At 41.0% G+C, this 17,735-nt stretch overlaps 1 pseudogene; it reads left to right on the top strand.

Annotated features, from left to right (window-relative positions):
* Positions 1–17,381: 17,381 nt before the first annotated feature.
* LOC124723653 lies at positions 17,382–17,499 on the top strand (annotated as a pseudogene).
* The last annotated feature ends 236 nt before the right edge of the window (positions 17,500–17,735 follow it).

Here is a 17,735-nt window from a genome sequence, read left to right as displayed (position 1 = left end):
TCACACACATCCATGCCCGCAGTGACCTTAGATTTACCGCTCCAGGTCATGGTACATTCTGGGATGTGAAATAAACATCGTAACCTAAAACAAACGAGTTTATTCTACAAAGGAAAGTATAACTGGTTATTAAAATACACTTATCATCTGATGATTGAGAGGGGCTATGACTAGGTTTATATCATCAGAAGAGCTCGTCTTCACAATTAGTATCGTTTTCTGCCATTGCGTGGGGACGAGCGACCGAGCTATGTATCGCAGTAGCCATATTGTGATGTCCCATGGTTCAGTTTGGAATAAGATAATGAAATGTACCAACCTTCTGCCAAAGAAATCCCTTGCCTCAGCAACGAAACGGGGCGAGTTGTCAGAAAGTTCGTTTTGGCCTAAGACAAAATGAAGCCCCACCATTTTAAAACTGTGAATAACACAGGATTTTTAAAAAAATATGTCACTTAATTTATTCTGACATAAGACCACTCTTTTTTACCTGGCGCGCCAACGTCCAAGGGCTTCTCCATGATCACTTAGGGTGCGGTTCTCTTGGTGCTTGATGCGGTCGTTCGCTGCAGCACGGGAAGCCAGGATCCGTTTTTACTTTGAGGCTTTCTTCATTTTTGTTGAAGATATTCTCGTGTTTATGTATTTCTATAGCTTCTCTGAACAAGCGGGAGTGATAGTTCTTCACTACAGCCAGAACTTTCATGTCGGCGAATTCCAGTACGTAGTCCATCTCACACAGACTGTGCTCTGTCACAGCTGAGTTCTCCACCTGCCCCAACCTGCAAAGTTGCTTTTGTTCTGTGAGCCTGGTGTTGATTGATCGTCCAATCATTCCAACATAAACATTTCCGCAATTGCATGGTATGCGGTATATTACCGGCATTGTAAGTGGGTCCCTTTTCTCCTTTGCCGATCTGAGACACTCTTTGATCTTGTTTGTCGGTTTGTAAATAGCCTTTGCGCCGCGTTTGCGCAATATACGGCCGATTCTGTCCGTCACTGCGGGAAAGTATGGCAGAAAGACCGTACTCGACATTTCATTTTCTGATTTGTCACTTCGCCGAATGTTTGTTATACTTCTAATATAACTTATAACTTGTGGAGTATCCATTGCTCCTCTGCCCCGGGCGGCAGATTTTTTTTTGGGAGGGGGGCGGCAAATTTTGGGGGGCTCTATTTATTTTTTCTTAGGAAGCTCCTTAATGTTGCATTCATGCTATTGTGACTATCTAGCAAACAGTTCTTTTGAATTAAATGGGCAGATCAAGATGCAATACATACAGTGCTAGTGCGTTTTAAAGTTCTATTACAAGTTTACGTTATTACAATGCCAATTTGTTGAAAAACCGTCCCATAATCAAATACTGGCTGCTCCTATGAAGTGCGATAGTTATTTGAGAAACCACTGTTGTCCCGCTTCAGCCTTATTGCACCAGGCGTCACGCAGTTGGCAGCAACAATCAGAATACTGACTCAAATAATGTATTAAGCTATCTGTTCTAATGGTTCATTCAAAATATTAATACCATTATTTACTTATTGGAACTCCATGCTTAAGTGTTAATATTTTAATAACAATGTGCATCAAGTAAGTTAAATTAAATTATTTAATTGTATGTGCAGCAATACAAGAAAATTGCCAGAATTTCAGCTGTCGACTATCAAAAACATTTTCCTTAAATCGGCGAGCATCAGCCGAAAATCGGCTAAGAAGTCAACACCGGCTGACAGGGAATAGTTTCACACTAAAGCTCTCGGACATTATGCACGCCCAACCTAGCTTCTCCCGTCGCTATTTTTTGTTGGGGCGCGACGGCGTTACATGGCGCATCATTGTTTTCTGTTGTATTAATATCTATTGTTCTTGTGTTGTGTATTAAAATTTGTTTAATAACTTATATAGTAATGGATGGTCGAAAACGGAGTAATGGGGCGATGTACAGAAAAATAGCAGAAGAGAAGAAGAAAAAAAAAAGTGAGGTGTTATCTCAGACAAGAAAATTGGATTTTTTTTTCACAAAGCCTGCTGTCAGCAAAGAAAACAAAACATCAGGTAAGATTATATAATATAAATTGAATTTAGGGTATTTTGTGTAATGAACAATGTTGTAAAGGAGCCTTTTCTAAAAACAAGTGTACCAATTGCAAAGTTGTAACTTAATCCCAATCAAAGATCTGTAAATTATCTCTAACGTCTCCAAACTGGAAAATCGTCTTGCACTTACAAATAAAAATGGCCGACATTGAGTAACGGGGCAAGGTAATTTTTTTTAAAGCTGTTTTGAACTTCTCAATTATAGGGTAATCACATAAAAAATTAAAATATTTAAAAATGGTCAATCAATCCTCACTGGACCACTTCATATTGATTGATTCAGGGATCAATCCCTTACAGTTACTGTAACACTACCACAAGAGAGAAGGACGTAAACAAATTACTCAAAGACAGTAAATCTCTCAGGTTCAGTATAATTATATATTTTTTGGTTTCAGGTGAAACCGAAGATGGCCCGTGTACGAAGGTAGTAGACGACACTGTGAAGAAATGTGAAACACTACTTCCTGGAACATCAGCTACTGTTGAGCAAAAGGATGAAACTTCTGAGTTTCACTTTGAGTTTAACGATCCTGGTACATGGCCGAAGAGGTTTTCTGACTCTGAAAGATGTAACATTATAAAAATGAGAACAGAAAATGAACATGATCCTGACATCAGTAAGAGCTTTAGAGAAGGTCGCAGTTTAAGTAAAGATTGGTTTATAAAGCGGTTAAAAAAATGGGACAAGTTAAAAGATCATGGCTAGGTTATAGTGAGAGCAAAAACGCTTTATATTGCATTCCCTGCAGATTATCTTGTCACTTAGGTTCAGATTCTGAGTCGAAATCATTCTTAGCCAAAGAGGAAGGGATTGTTAATTGGAAAAAGCTTAGTGAAAAATTGCTTGCCCACGAAAATGCATCAAACCATAAATTTTATTTTTGCTCTTTGAAGACTCTAGAGACTTCTCTTGGAAGCGGAGGCATTGACAGAGAGCTGCAAGACCAGTTAAAAAAAGAGGAGTCTCACTGGAGAGCAGTGTTGCACTGTATTATTGATGCTGTCGTTTTTCTAGCAAAACTCCCAGATCTTCTGCTCATGATCTTCGGGCCTCATTACGACGTTCGCATTTCCCTTATCGGCAGGCAGTACCAGTATACTCTTGTCGCCACTAAGATTCTTAGTTGCTTGTACCTCTTCTTTCTTCAGGTTACAAGATGGTGGTTTTGCTCGGTGCAGTATTCTGGCTGTCTCAGTGCGTATTTCCTCTGCTCTTTCACAAGGAAGGGCCCAAATGGCCGCTTCGGTATTAGCAATGACGTCCTCCATAGGTATAGTACTCAGGATGATGGCAAAATACCCTCCTTTTTGAAGGATAGACACTTCCTCTTCGGTCAGTTATCCAGTATTGAGGTTGACTACTGTGTGTGACATGTCAGGAATCGCCTTGTCAGTCTGCTTCTGGCATCTTGCAAACTTTTTCTTCTATTGCTCAATGCAGCGCTCGAGTTCGTTCTGCATGCCCCTGTGGGTGACGCTGTCGATCTTGTTCCAGGTGTCACGAAGTAGTGGAACAAGGGGGACATCGCTTAACATTCCATTGCTACCAGATGTATCCAAGATGGCGGCGATGACGTCATCCAATATGGCGTCATGTAGATTTGGCAACAGTGCATGATGTCATTCAAGATGGCGGATTTTGGCTGGAAGATAGGTCAATTGGGCTACCTCCACTAAACTAACCTTCCAGAAAAAATGATGGGAAGTTCAAATTCCAACAGGATAATGTGTCACTCCTAAGAAAATCGCTGGAAGATAAGTCACTTGAGGTTTCCCTGCTAATCTAAGAAAATCACGTGAAGAAGCTCAATGGGCTACCCCCACTAACCTAAGTCACCCGACCGCCACTTCCTCCTACAAACTGGCGCCAAGTTTGAATTTAGTCAGTAAACCAAGCTCACTTGGGGTTTCACTACCAACCTAAGAAAACTGTTGCAAATGAAGCTCACCTCCACTAACTTGAGTCACCAGACAGCCAGCTCTTCCTAGGGGTTCCTGGTAAAAGGACTCAGCCTGCACTAGGCCGATGGCTAGTTTATTTATTTTGGAGCAATTTATTTATGGATGGAATGTATTTGTCACAACATGTGCTCTGACATGTCCCACAGCATACAGACCTGCAAGCTACTCCTGCATAACTCGTGTATAAGACTCTACAGACACACATGCTTGCTAATTGTAAACAGTAAAAAGTAACCCATTGCACAGTCTACAGACACGCAAACCACTCGTAAATAGTGCAATACATTTACGTCCAGAGAGCCAAACAACTCTAATTGTTTAAATAAGGACTGGTGTACTATTTCGACAGTTGACGATTAGCAAGCAGAGTCTTTTAGATGGATTATTATTTTGAGAATTTACGAATTGTTTGGCTATCTGGACGTAAACGTATTGCATTATTTACGAGTGGTTCACATGTCTGTAGGCTGTGCAGTGTGTTATTTTTGACGGTTTACAATTAGCAAGTGTGTGTGTAGAGCCTTATAAATGAGTTATGTAGGAGTGGTTTGCAGGTCTGTATGCTGTGGGGCATGTCAGTGCATGTGTTCTGTGATACATATACTCCATCCCTAAATAAATTACTCCCAAATAAATAAAGTAAATTCCTTTCTCTCTCCATCAGCTTAGTGCGGACTGAGTCCTTTTACCAGCAGCCGCTAGGAAGAGGTGGCGGTCTGGTGACTTAAGTTAGAGGAGGTGAGCTTCGTTTGCAACCGTTTCCTTAGGTTGGTAGCGAAACCTCAAGTGAGCTTTGTTTACTGCCTAAATTCAAACTTGTCGCCATTTCGTAGGAGGAAAAAAAATGGTTCAAATGGCTCCGAGCACTGTGGGACTTAACATCTGTGGTCATCAGTCCCCTAGACCTTAGAACTACTTAAACCTAACTAACCTAAGGACATCACGCATATCCATGCCTGAGGCAGGATCTGAACCTGCGACCATAGCGGTCATGTGGTTCCAGACTGAAGTGCCTAGAACCGCACGGCCACACCAGCCGGCTTCGTAGGACGTGGTGGTCGGGTGACTTAGGTTAGTGGAGGTAGACCACTGAGCTTTTTCACATGATTTTCTTAGATTAGCAGTGTAACCTCAAGTGACTTATCTTCCAGCGATTTTCTTAGGAGTGACACATTATCCTGTTGGAATTTGAACTTCCCGCCATTTTTTCTGGAAGGGTAAGTTAGTGGAGGTAGCCAATTGACCTATCTTCCCGCGAAAATCCGCCATCTTGAATGACATCATGCGCTGTTGCCATATCTACACGACGCCATCTTGGATGACGTCATCGCCGCCATCTTGGATCATCTGACAACAATGGAATGTTAAGTGATGTCCCCCTTGTTCCACTACTTCTCCATGCATTTTGCTACTTAGTTCATAGAAAATGTCCAAAAGTTCCTCATCCATTCTTGCCGAGTCTCTCTGTGTTGTGTGAATTCACTCACAAAGTGAAGCTTGTTCCATTCTGACATAGATACGATATGCTTGGGTGGTGGTGAATAGGTGCTGACATTTCAAGAACTTCAGTGTAGGACCTTCATCCCAGCACGGCATTAGAAAGGCGAGAGAGGACATCAATCGCGGTTTCTTTTTCCGTCGTTCGTCAAGGCGCCGGTACAATCTGCAAACCTCCTCCTCATTGAGGAGTAATACAAAGGTTTTAAGGCTTTTGTGGTCACTTGTTGGCGAACTGTCTGTTGGCTTCTGTCTCCAGCTCTTTGGCCGACGTTTGTCTGATGGTTTTTCTGACGTTTCAGCAGCACGGGTGGCTGGAATTGTCAGAGTTTCACACTCCATTACTGGCGTGGACCGGAGCCGAGCTCGCGGCCGCAAACTATATGTACGCGCGCAATCGTCCAAGGGCTTCTCCACTATCATTTACGGTGCGGTTCTCTGGCTGCTTGTGAAGGTAGTTCACTGCAGCACGGGAAGCCAGGATCAGTTTACTTTGAGGCTTTCTTCTTTTTTGTTGAAGCTATTTTCGTGTTTATGTATTTCTATAGCTTCTCTGAACAAGCAGGTGTGATAGTTCTTCACTACAGCCAGAACTTTCATGTCGGCGAATTCTATTACGTAGTCCGTCTCACACAGTGCGTGCTCTGTCACAGGTGAATTCTCCAACTGCCCCCACCTGCAATATTGCTTATTTCCTGTGACCCTGGTGTTGATTGATCGTCCAATCATTCCAACATAAACTTTTCCACATACGCATGATATGCGGTATATTCCCGTCGTTACCAGTGGGTCCCTTTTCTACTTTGCCGATCTGAGACACTCTTTGATCTTCTTTGTCGGTTTTTAAATATACGGCCGATTCTGTCAGTCACTATGAGAATATATGGCAGAAAGATCGTACCCGGCATTTCTTTTTCTGATTTGTCACTTTGCCTAATGTCTGAATCTGTTGTTGTTGTTGTGGTCTTCAGTCCTGAGACTGGTTTGATGCAGCTCTCCATGCTCCTCTATCCTGTGCAAGCTTTTTCATCTCCCAGTACCTACTGCAACCTACATCCTTCTGAATCTGCTTAGTGTATTCATCTCTTGGTCTCCCTTTACGATTTTTACCCTCCACGCTGCCCTCCAATACTAAATTGGTGATCCCTTGATGCCTCAGAACATGTCCTACCAACCGATCCCTTCTTCTGGTCAAGTTGTGCCACAAACTTCTCTTCTCCCCAATCCTATTCAATACTTCCTCATTAGTTATGTGATCTACCCATCTAATCTTCAGCGTTCTTCTGTAGCACCACATTTCGAAAGGTTCTATTCTCTTCTTGTCCAAACTATTTATCGTCCATGTTTCACTTCCATACATGGCTACACTCCATACGAATACTTTCAGAAACGACTTCCTGACACTTAAATCAATACTCGATGTTAACACATTTCTCTTCTTCAGAAACGCTTTCCTTGCCATTGCCAGCCTACATTTTATATCCTCTCTACTTCGACCATCATCAGTTATTTTGCTCCCCAAATAGCAAAGCTCCTTTACTACTTTAAGTGTCTTATTTTCTAATCTAATTCCCTCAGCATCACCCGACTTAATTAGACTACATTCCATTATCCTTGTTTTGCTTTTGTTGATGTTCATCTTATATCGTCCTTTCCAGACACTGTCCACTCCATTCAACTGCTCTTCCAAGTCCTTTGCTGTCTCTGACAGAATTACAATGTCATCGGCGAACCTCAAAGTTTTTATTTCTTCTCCATGAATTTTAATACCTTCTCCGAATTTTTCTTTTGTTTCCTTTACTGCTTGCTCAATATACAGATCGAACAACATCGGGGAGAGGCTACAACCCTGTCTTACTCCCTTCCCAACTACTGCTTCCCTTTCATGTCCCTCGACTTTTATAACAGCCATCTGGTTTCTGTACAAATTGTAAATAGCCTTTCGCTCCCTGTATTTTACCCCTGCCACCTTCAGAATTTGAAAGAGAGTATTCCAGTCAACATTGTCAAAAGCTTTCTCTAAGTCTACAAATGCTAGAAACGTAGGTTTGCCTTTCCTTAATCTTTCTTCTAAGATAAGTCGTAAGGTCAGTATTGCCTCACGTGTTCCAGTGTTTCTACGGAATCCAAACTGATCTTCCCCGAGGTTGGCTTCTACAATTTTTTCCATTCGTCTGTAAAGAATTCGTGTTAGTATTTTGCAGCCATGACTTATTAAACTGATAGTTCGGTAATTTTCACATCTGTCAACACCTGCTTTCTTTGGGATTGGAATTATTATATTCTTCTTGAAGTCTGAGGGTATTTCGCTTGTTTCATACATCTTGCTCACCAGATGGTAGAGTTTTGTCACGGCCGTCAGTAGTTCCAATGGAATATTGTCTACTCCGGGGGCCTTGTTTCGACTGAGGTCTTTCAGTGCTCTGTCAAACTCTTCACGCAGTATCATATCTCCCATTTCATCTTCATCTACATCCTCTTCCATTTCCATAATATTGTCCTCAAGTACATCGCCCTCGTATAGACCCTCTATATACCCCTTCCACCTTTCTGCTTTCCCTTCTTTGCTTAGAACTGGGTTTCCATCTGAGCTCTTGATATTCATACAAGTCGTTCTCTTCTCTCCAAAGGTCTCTTTAATTTTCCTGTAGGCGGTATCTATCTTACCCCTATTGAGATAGGCCTCTACATCCTTACATTTGTCCTCTAGCCATCCCTGCTTAGCCATTTTGCACTTCCTGTCGATCTCATTTTTGAGACGTTTGTGTTCCTTTTTGCCTCTTTCACTTACTGCATTTTTATATTTTTTCCTTTCATCAATTAAATTCAATGTTTCTTCTGTTACCCAAGGATTTCTACTAGCCCTCGTCTTTTTACCTACTTGATCCTCTGCTGCCTTCACTACTTCATCCCTCAAAGCTACCCATTCTTCTTCTACTGTATTTCTTTCCACCATTCCTGTCAATTGCTCCCTTATGCTCTCCCTGAATCTCTGTACAACCTCTGGTTCTTTTAGTTTATCCAGGTCCCATCTCCTTAAATTCCCACCTTTTTGCAGTTTATTCAGTTTTAATCTACAGGTCATAACCAATAGATTGTGGTCAGAGTCCACATCTGCACCTGGAAATGTCTTACAATTTAAAACTTGGTTCCTAAATCTCTGTCTTACCATTATATAATCTATCTGATACCTTTTAGTATCTCCAGGGTTCTTCCATGTATACAACCTTCTTTCATGATTCTTAAACCAAGTGTTAGTTATGATTAAGTTGTGCTCTGTGGAAAATTCTACCAGGCGGCTTCCTCTTTCATTTCTTAGCCCCAGTCCATATTCACCTACTGTGTTTCCTTCTCTACATTTTCCTACACTCGAATTCCAGTCACCCATGACTATTAAATTTTCGTCTCCCTTCACTATCTGAATAATTTCTTTTATTTCATCATACATTTCTTCAATTTCTTCGTCATCTGCAGAGCTAGTTGGCATATAAACTTGTACTACTGTAGTAGGTGTGGGCTTCGTATCTATCTTGGCCACAATAATGCGTTCACTATGCTGTTTGTAGTAGCTTACCCGCATTCCTATTTTCCTATTCATTATTAAACCTACTCCTGCATTACCCCTATTTGATTTTGTGTTTATAACCCTGTAGTCACCTGACCAAAAGTCTTGTTCCTCCTGCCACCGAACTTCACTAATTCCCACTATATCTAACTTCAACCTATCCATTTCCCTTTTTAAATTTTCTAACCTACCTGCCCGATTAAGGGATCTGACATCCCACGTTCCGATCCGTAGAACGCCAGTTTTCTTTCTCCTGATAATGACATCCTCTTGAGTAGTCCCCGCCCGGAGATCCGAATGGGGGACTATTTTACCTCCGGAATATTTTACCCAAGAGGACGCCATCATCATGTGATCATACAGTAAAGCTGCATGCCCTCGGGAAAAATTACGGCTGTAGTTTCCCCTTGCTTTCAGCTGTTCGCAGTACCAGCACAGCAAAGCTGTTTTGGTTATTGTTACAAGGCCAGATCAGTCAATCATCCAGACTGTTGCCCTTGCAACTACTGAAAAGGCTGCTGCCCCTCTTCAGGAACCACATGTTTGTCTGGCCTCTCAACAGATACCCCTCCATTGTGGTTGCACCTACGGTGCGGCTATCTGTATCGCTGAGGCACGCAAGCCTCCCCACCAATGGCAAGGTCCATGGTTCATGGGGGGGGGGGGTTGAATCTGTTATACTACTAATATAACTTGTGGATTACCCATTGCGCTTCAGAACACTTTTCTAGTTTTGTACATCGCACAAGAGATGCTGTGGCTCACATATTCGTTTTGCTCGCAGCACGAGCATATTAATTATCCCTTTCTTCTGGCTATCTTGATTCTATTTGGGATAGATCAGTGCATTATTACAAGATATACTAGCGATTCACATTTCTGCTCAGTGTTATTCTGTTCCTGCTGAAGGCCTATGATTGTAGCACTGCTAAATAAAGTGTCAACACTGCCACAAAAATGTGTGTTATTACTACTTTTTCCAAAAGAAAACAAATAGATTTGGACTTGTCAACGAGCAAATGGAATAAAAATGATATTTGAAATCAAATAGCAGCACCGGCTATACTTATATTCTCGATCACCACGAGCTCTTTCGGCCACTATGGCCATTCTCAAGTAGTTACGAGTTTGTCATTCTGGGAGTACACAGAGAGACTAGTGCGACGTACAAAACACTCGTTGACTTGTGAAGGTATCTGGACTCTACAACTGCTCTTGCTAATTGTCACATAATTACTGTTCGAGTAGCATGTCTGGCCAGCGAATGGTCGGTCCTCAGTGGACCTGGTTGTCCAGATTGGCGATATACCTTTTCTCTGACTGCTGCGCCAGTGTGTAAAATTGACGAGCAGTCTATTTAAACATATTAATTAGAAATGGCGCGCCTACCATCTCAGGCACGTCTTTGGTACTCGGTTTACGCCTTGGGAGATGTAGTGCAAGGTTTAAAGTTTAGTTTCGTACCCACTGTATTGTGTCAATACGTTTATTGGCTGCATTGACCCACATTACAGCAATGTATACTAGAACAGGCCGTATAAGGGCCAGATACAATGTTGCTCCACAATTTGCATGTAGAGTCGAACTGGGGTTTAATATGGGGTAGAGCGTTGTCATACGCCCCAGCGCTTTCCCCCTGACCTCTCAGAGAAGCAGTCCCCACGTTAGTTGTCTATCAAAATGTTCAAATGTGTGTGAAATCTTATGGGACTAGTCCGCTCGGCTAACCCCGCGCGGCAAATGTCTATCGTGGGCCATGTCTAGGTACATTACGGTACGCACCCAAGATGGGGCCTCGCATGATGCGAATCTGTACTAAGTCTGCTGGTAGCGTTTTTCTTGCTATGATTAAAGCCTGGCATCTTGCTGCATTCATTTTGAGTCCCCACTTTGTGTCCCAAGCTCTAAGCACATTGCAAGCTTGCTGCAGGTGATGTCTTGCTATGTGTATACCTACACGGCGCGTGAACAGCGCAGTGTCATTGGTGTATAACGCCAGACCAACTCTCAGGGTTTACGTAGTACAGAGTGCATAGCAGGGGCCTGCATACAGACCCCTGTGGCACTCCCGCCCTGATCTGTCGCGCTGTTGAGACGCTTCCAACAGAAATTAGAGGCAATACAGACACTTAACGACAATCATTCTTCCCACGCAGCATTTGCGAGTTGAACAGGAAAGGGGGATCAGTTAGTGATAATAGAGTTACCCTCCTCCACACACTGTCAGGGGCTTTTGGAGTATTGATGTAGATGAATTTCATTGGCGAATATGTATGTTGTGTCAGTACTCTTAAAGTGTGCAACTCCTTGAAGAGGTAACTACGTGATGTTCGTGGATGAATGCCGTGTATTATTCCTACTGTTTACTTATGTATATTCAATACTTACTTGCTAAGCTGTTAGTTATCCTAGAAAAGAAAATTATCTCATAAGATATTATTGAGTGAAAATATGCAAAATATGTCATGAAGTTAATTCCTTTGTTTTCAAGACTAGCCATTATTCAAAGAGAAAAAGTAGCCGAACTTAATTGTTTAAGTATCTCAGTAATACGATTCTTCCAGTTCAAGTTTTCATGAGTATGTACACCCAAAAATTTGGAGAATTCTACCGTATTTACTGACTTCTTTTCATGTGCTACATCAATTGTTGGTATGACTTTTTATTATACAGTACTGTTTTTCAATGTTTTGGGAGAGTCCATTTTCTAGGGACCACTTAATTTGTTCTGAAGAAGGTCAATAACAATCTTTGCTGTTGCTTTCTCTATAATGGGATTTATTATAACACTAGTATCACTTGCAGAATGTGCCAATTCTGGTTGTTGAATGTTAAGTGGAAGGTCATTCTCATATATAGGAAATAGGAGTGGACCCAGAATTGAATCCTGTGAAGCTCCTTTTGTCTCCTCAGTCACTAAAATTTTCTGCTCTTTCAAAATTGGTTTAATTATTCAGTACAACGTTTTGCATTCTGTTTGTTAAGTATGATTTAAACAAACTGTGTGTAATGTAATAAAATGGAACACCTACAGCCATCCTTAAGATGTTATTTATTATATGGCTACCAGTTTCAGTACTTCAGTGCACCATCTTCAGGGCTTAACTGACGCTGAGAGGGTTAACTCCAATAGTATATACGATTCATTAGTGGCCAACATCTATGAACTGGTTTTCGCAGTCTACCTGTAACAAAAATGTTGTGTCTCCAGCCATCAGCTATGAACTAGTTGGTTGTTCGAGACACGACATCGTTGTTACAGGTTGTCTGTGAAAACCAGTTCATAGATGTTGGCCACTGGCATCGTGTATACGACTGGAGTTAACCCTCTCTGCGTCAGCTAAGGTGAGATGGTGCACTAAAGCACCGAAATTGGTAGCCATATAATAATAGCATCCATTCTATTATATAAGTGAACGGCCGAAATCCCTCAAACCTCTAATCAGAAGGATGGATGTACATAAATCAGTTGTGTGTAAAGCCACCAATCCCATGAAACCTGAGTAGTGTAACATGATCTACACAGTCAAATGCGTTGGAAAGATCATAAAAAATAACAACTGACGATATATTATTACTTAAGGCTTGTATTATTTGATGAGTGAATGTATAAATAGCATTCTCAGTCGAGCAGGCCTTCTGGAATCAAGATTGTGATATTATAAGGGGATTAGTGTGTGTTGTTACCCCAGATGATGATTACACGAATATTTTGTCAGAATTTGTAAGCAGTGGGTCCTTGAGGTATGGCAAAATGCGAACACGAGAAGTAAGTTTAAACAGTTTTATTAACAAAGGCGGATTATAAAACACGCATGCTACGCGCACCCATCACCACTGTGTCTGAGATCCTAACAACGGATAATTACGGTCGTATCGAAAGGCTACATGGTGATCTAAGGAAAGAGATATATTTGCGCCCGAGGCCGCGCTAGTTAATACTGCCCGCTGCGGACGGCGGCCAGTCGCGTACTCTCCGTCGCAGTGCGGCCGGATGGGGGTCTACTGACCACGCGAATCGTCAGCATTCCAGACAGGTCGGCTGGCAGGCGCGCGTTAACGTACCGTACGGCTGCACACAATCGGTATACCCTTACATCACTCTCCCCAGAGAAAAAGAGCAACCATAGGTGGCCCAAAACGACCTCCTGGGAGTTATGAATCTATTTCGCCATTTGTGGCATCAGAAGGCATTGCAACATGTATTTCATTTGCAGACACAGTAACGCTCGGTACAGAGAAGCGTGCCTTCAAGATGACAATTTCATACATGAAAAATGCTGTTGAAAAAAGACAAATTAATAAAAGCAATAAAAACACAATACTGACAATCAAGTGAGCATTAACATTACTGGAGGAATCGAAGGACTTAATTTTATTTGCTGCTTCAGTGAATTTTAACTCATTATTTGAAGAGATTACATTTTCATGGATGTCCTTAATCAAATTATTGTCTACAGAAAAACTTGATAAAGAATGCTTTCCATATGTTAATATGTATGAATCATTGCAATAAACAGATAACATTCTAGTTAATGGCAAATGTCCAGTTGCATGAAATGTAGTTGGCAACACACTAGGCATATCAAATAGTTCACATGATAAATCACAATGTGCGGCATTCAAGGATAATCCACTATTGTTCAATTTTAGTGTAAAGGGTAGCTCAGGTGTATCATAGTTTTTACATGTAAATGTGACATCAAGGGTGGAGTTAAATGAGAAAATTATACCTTCAGAAAACCGTTTAAGAAACTGATGAAGATGTGTTAAATTTATAGGGCAATCATCTCTTGGGGGATGATTCATAACAACTCTTTCTCACAGCTGTACACTCAACTGTCTAAGAATACTGCCGATTCAGGGCAAATTAACTTATGACTACGTTTACACATATGCAAATCATTTTCATTTAGAGACACAAAATATCTTCGATCCATGCTTATCAGTAGATAATCATTCAGTACATACTTTACGTGAACCTGTCTGTCTCCATTTCACAGGGTAAGTATAAATCTTATACATTTCAAAATTATGCTTTGATCTAGCAATGAGAATAGAAACAATAACAGTTAATTCATCTTCAATCACTAAGGAGTGTGTGGTAGTTAACTTATAGTAAGCATATAAATTGTAAGAGTTAACAGGGGAAATCATGGTATATGTTGCATCTAGCTTTCCTTCGATTGATAGTAGGATCTGTAAAAATTGTTCTGGATGTAGTAGTACGCTGCTCAGACAATCATTTGGACTATTTTCTAAGGCTGTTCTTAAGTTAAAGGCATCAATTCTAGCATTTGATAAACTATTAGTAATCCTTGACAAAAGAGTATTTAAATCTAAGTGTGCACTCACAGCATTTAATCCTTGGAATGGTTCTTGGATATTTGCGTTTGTTTCATTACGAAGTACGTGCAAATGTGAGATAAATTGCTTTACAATCTGTTCAATGAAAACTGTTAGGTTAGTAATGGTTCTTTGCACATTCTTTAATACGATAATTTCATTAGGGAGGTTAGTTGAATCTGCATTGGACTCTTGTTCAAGAGCTAATATTTTTCTTTCACTTCCAGTAGATCTTGACTAATTAAAGTACCAAATACAGTACGAAGGATACTCCCTCCAAAATCAAACCAGGCACGTTTATGCCTAATTGAAGTTTTGTGTAGTAAAAGCTTTAAAAACAGTAAATCTCTTGTTCGTAAATAGCAAATGTAGACTCTACCTGCATTTTGGCCATGATCCAGTTATTATACCAAGATGTACCCATTTCCAAAACTATATCATTACCCTTAACAGAACGAATTAGGTCAATTTGCTTCTATACAGAATTGAACTGTTGCTGGATTTCACTCAGATTGTACTTGAGGACAAGTTCTATATTACTTGTTGAAACTACCATGTCTGATAGTGGTTCAAACAAACCACCTGTACTCTGTGGTACTATTACTACAGCATTAGTAGAATACGCTATCATAGCAAACATTCAAATAGAAATGAACGTGATTAATTAGTTCTAAATACTAGAGTTAACAATGGACATAAAATAAATGAGTTTCTTGGGGTAACCTGTGGAATAAAAGGTTTAGTTTCACTTCTGCACTCGTGCAATAGCTTCAATACTAAATTTTCACAACATATTCACATAAGCACATGGCTTAAATAAACACACGCATTGAACTCTCACACACTACACACGTTTACGCAGATTGTAGGGGTGTCTGGAACAGGATCGCTCGGAACGTGACGATGCCTCGGCCTCGAAGTCTGGACTGCGACCTCGCGATTCTCGCTTCCTGGGCTTGAGAACAGCAGGTCTACCTCTCGGTTGGTCCTCGTCGTCTTGCGATACTACAGGAAATGTACCCAGAAATGGCTTTACACGATTGACATGAACGACAGTCGAACGAAAGGGCAGTTGGAGCTTAAGAGTGACTGGCGACAACACCTCCAAGACTGGATATGGTCTTTTCCAAAACTTCTTAAACTTTTTGACTTGACTCTTCTTTAACACCACGTTGTTCAGATGCACAACATCTCCAACTCGATACTGTGGCAATGCTGCTTGGCGGTCATGTTGTCTTGCTTGCTGAAGAAAGGATTGCTGATTCCACTGTTTCACTCCCCTCCATGCTTCCTTTAGCTTGCGTGCTAGATCCCTTACATGTTCATTGCTGATTCTGGCAGTCGATCTTGCAAAGTCCAAGGGTGAATGCATTCTTCTTCCGTAGAAGATCTCATATGGACTTAGGCCAGTTGATCTGTGCATTTTGGCATTCTAACAACTTACCAAGTACGGTAACAGACATCCCAATTGTCGTGTTTGCTGCTCACATTATAGCTAACCATTTTAATAATTGTTCTGTAGACTCACTCGACTCTTCCATTTCCTTCAGGGTGTGCTGGTGTAGTCCTTAACTCAGTTATTTTCATGAGCTTACAAGTCTGTTTAAGTAATTCACTCATAAAATTCGTTCCTTGATCACTAATTATACTTAATGATGATCCAAACTTAAGAATCCATTATTTTACAAAAACTTTAGCTATAGTCTTAGCACTCTGATTAGGTATTGGTATCATGAGAAGGTATCTAGAGAAATGATCTAACATTGTCAATATGTATTTGTTTCCATCTTTAGTCTTAGGCAACGGTCCTACGGCATCTAGTCCTACTCGTTCAAATGGTTCACTTGTTTCTGGCAGCTCTTGCAATGGCGCTCTACTTTTTCCTACATTGTTCCGTCTGTTACAGGAATCACATTGTGAAACAAACTCGAAAACGTCAGCTTTGCGACTCGGCCACCAAAACATTTGAGCTATTTTAATGTTTGTTGCTTTTTTACCGCAATGTTCTGATAATAAAGAATTGTGTTGTTCTCTCATGATTTGCTCTTTCATGCTTTCTGGAATAACTAGGCGGTTTCCTTTACTAGTGATATTGTACAATAATCCCTCTATTTCGACAAAACTTTGAGCATTTTTCCATAATTTGCATTGTGGATCTTCTTGAGCTCCCTTTAACTCTTCTTCTCGACTTATTGTAACACAAACATTGACTTTTCGACTCATTGCATCAACATTCACATGTTGTTTACCAGGTCGGTGAATAACCTTAAATTGGTACTCACTCAGTCTCAATGCCGATCTTGTTAATCTGGAATTTGGATTTTTTAAGCTCAATAACCATTTAAGTGCGGCATGATCTGTAATAACTGTAAATTCTCTTCCTGTTAAGAAACATCTGTTATACGTTACACCAAAAGCAAAGCACAAAGCGCCTTCTCAGTAGTAGTACAATTAATTCTGCTTTGTTTAATTGTCTGGAAGCAAATGAGATTGGATGTTCATGGCCATCAACTTCTTGAGACAAGATTACACCTATGGCAAAATTGGATGCATCAGTTGAAAGAAGGAAAGGTTTACTGAAATCCGGATAGGCTAACACTGGGACTGTGGTTAGATCAGTTTTATGCTCTTCCATTGCTTTTTTGCATTCTGTTGACCAATTAAATGTGGCTCCTTTCTTAAGTAGCTGTGTCATTGGACGTGCTACATTTGCATAACCGGCTATGAATCGTCTGTAGAAATTTGACAATCCCAAAAATGATTGTAGTTCTTTCAAATTCTGTGGTTCAGGAAAATTCTTTACATCTTCAATTAATTTTGGATCAGGTCAAACACCTTCACTGGTTATAACATGACCAAGGTAGTTATCTTTACTTTGTGCAAAATGACATTTATCTATTGATAAAGACTGGCAACGGCCTTGCCGCAGTGGATACACTGGTTCCCGTGAGATCACCGAAGTTAAGCGCTGTCGGGCGTGGCCGGCACTTGGATGGGTGACCATCCAGACCACCTTGCGCTGTTGCCATTTTTCGGGGTGCACTCAGCCTCGTGATGCCATTTGAGGAGCTACTCGACCGAATAGTAGCGGCTTCAGTCAAGAATACCATCATAACGACTGGGAGAGCAGTGTGTTGACCCCACGCCCCTCCTATCCGCATCCTCCACTGAGGATGACACGGCGGTCGGATGGTCCCGGTAGGCCACTCGTGGCCTGAAGACGGAGTGCTTTTTTATTGATAAAGACAGGGTTGCACTTCTTAT

The sequence above is a fragment of the Schistocerca piceifrons genome, chromosome X (assembly GCF_021461385.2).
Source record: "Schistocerca piceifrons isolate TAMUIC-IGC-003096 chromosome X, iqSchPice1.1, whole genome shotgun sequence".
NCBI classification, from domain to species: domain Eukaryota; kingdom Metazoa; phylum Arthropoda; class Insecta; order Orthoptera; family Acrididae; genus Schistocerca; species Schistocerca piceifrons.
Note: the sequence above shows the minus strand (reverse complement) of the source record. Positions and strands in the feature narration are given on the sequence as shown.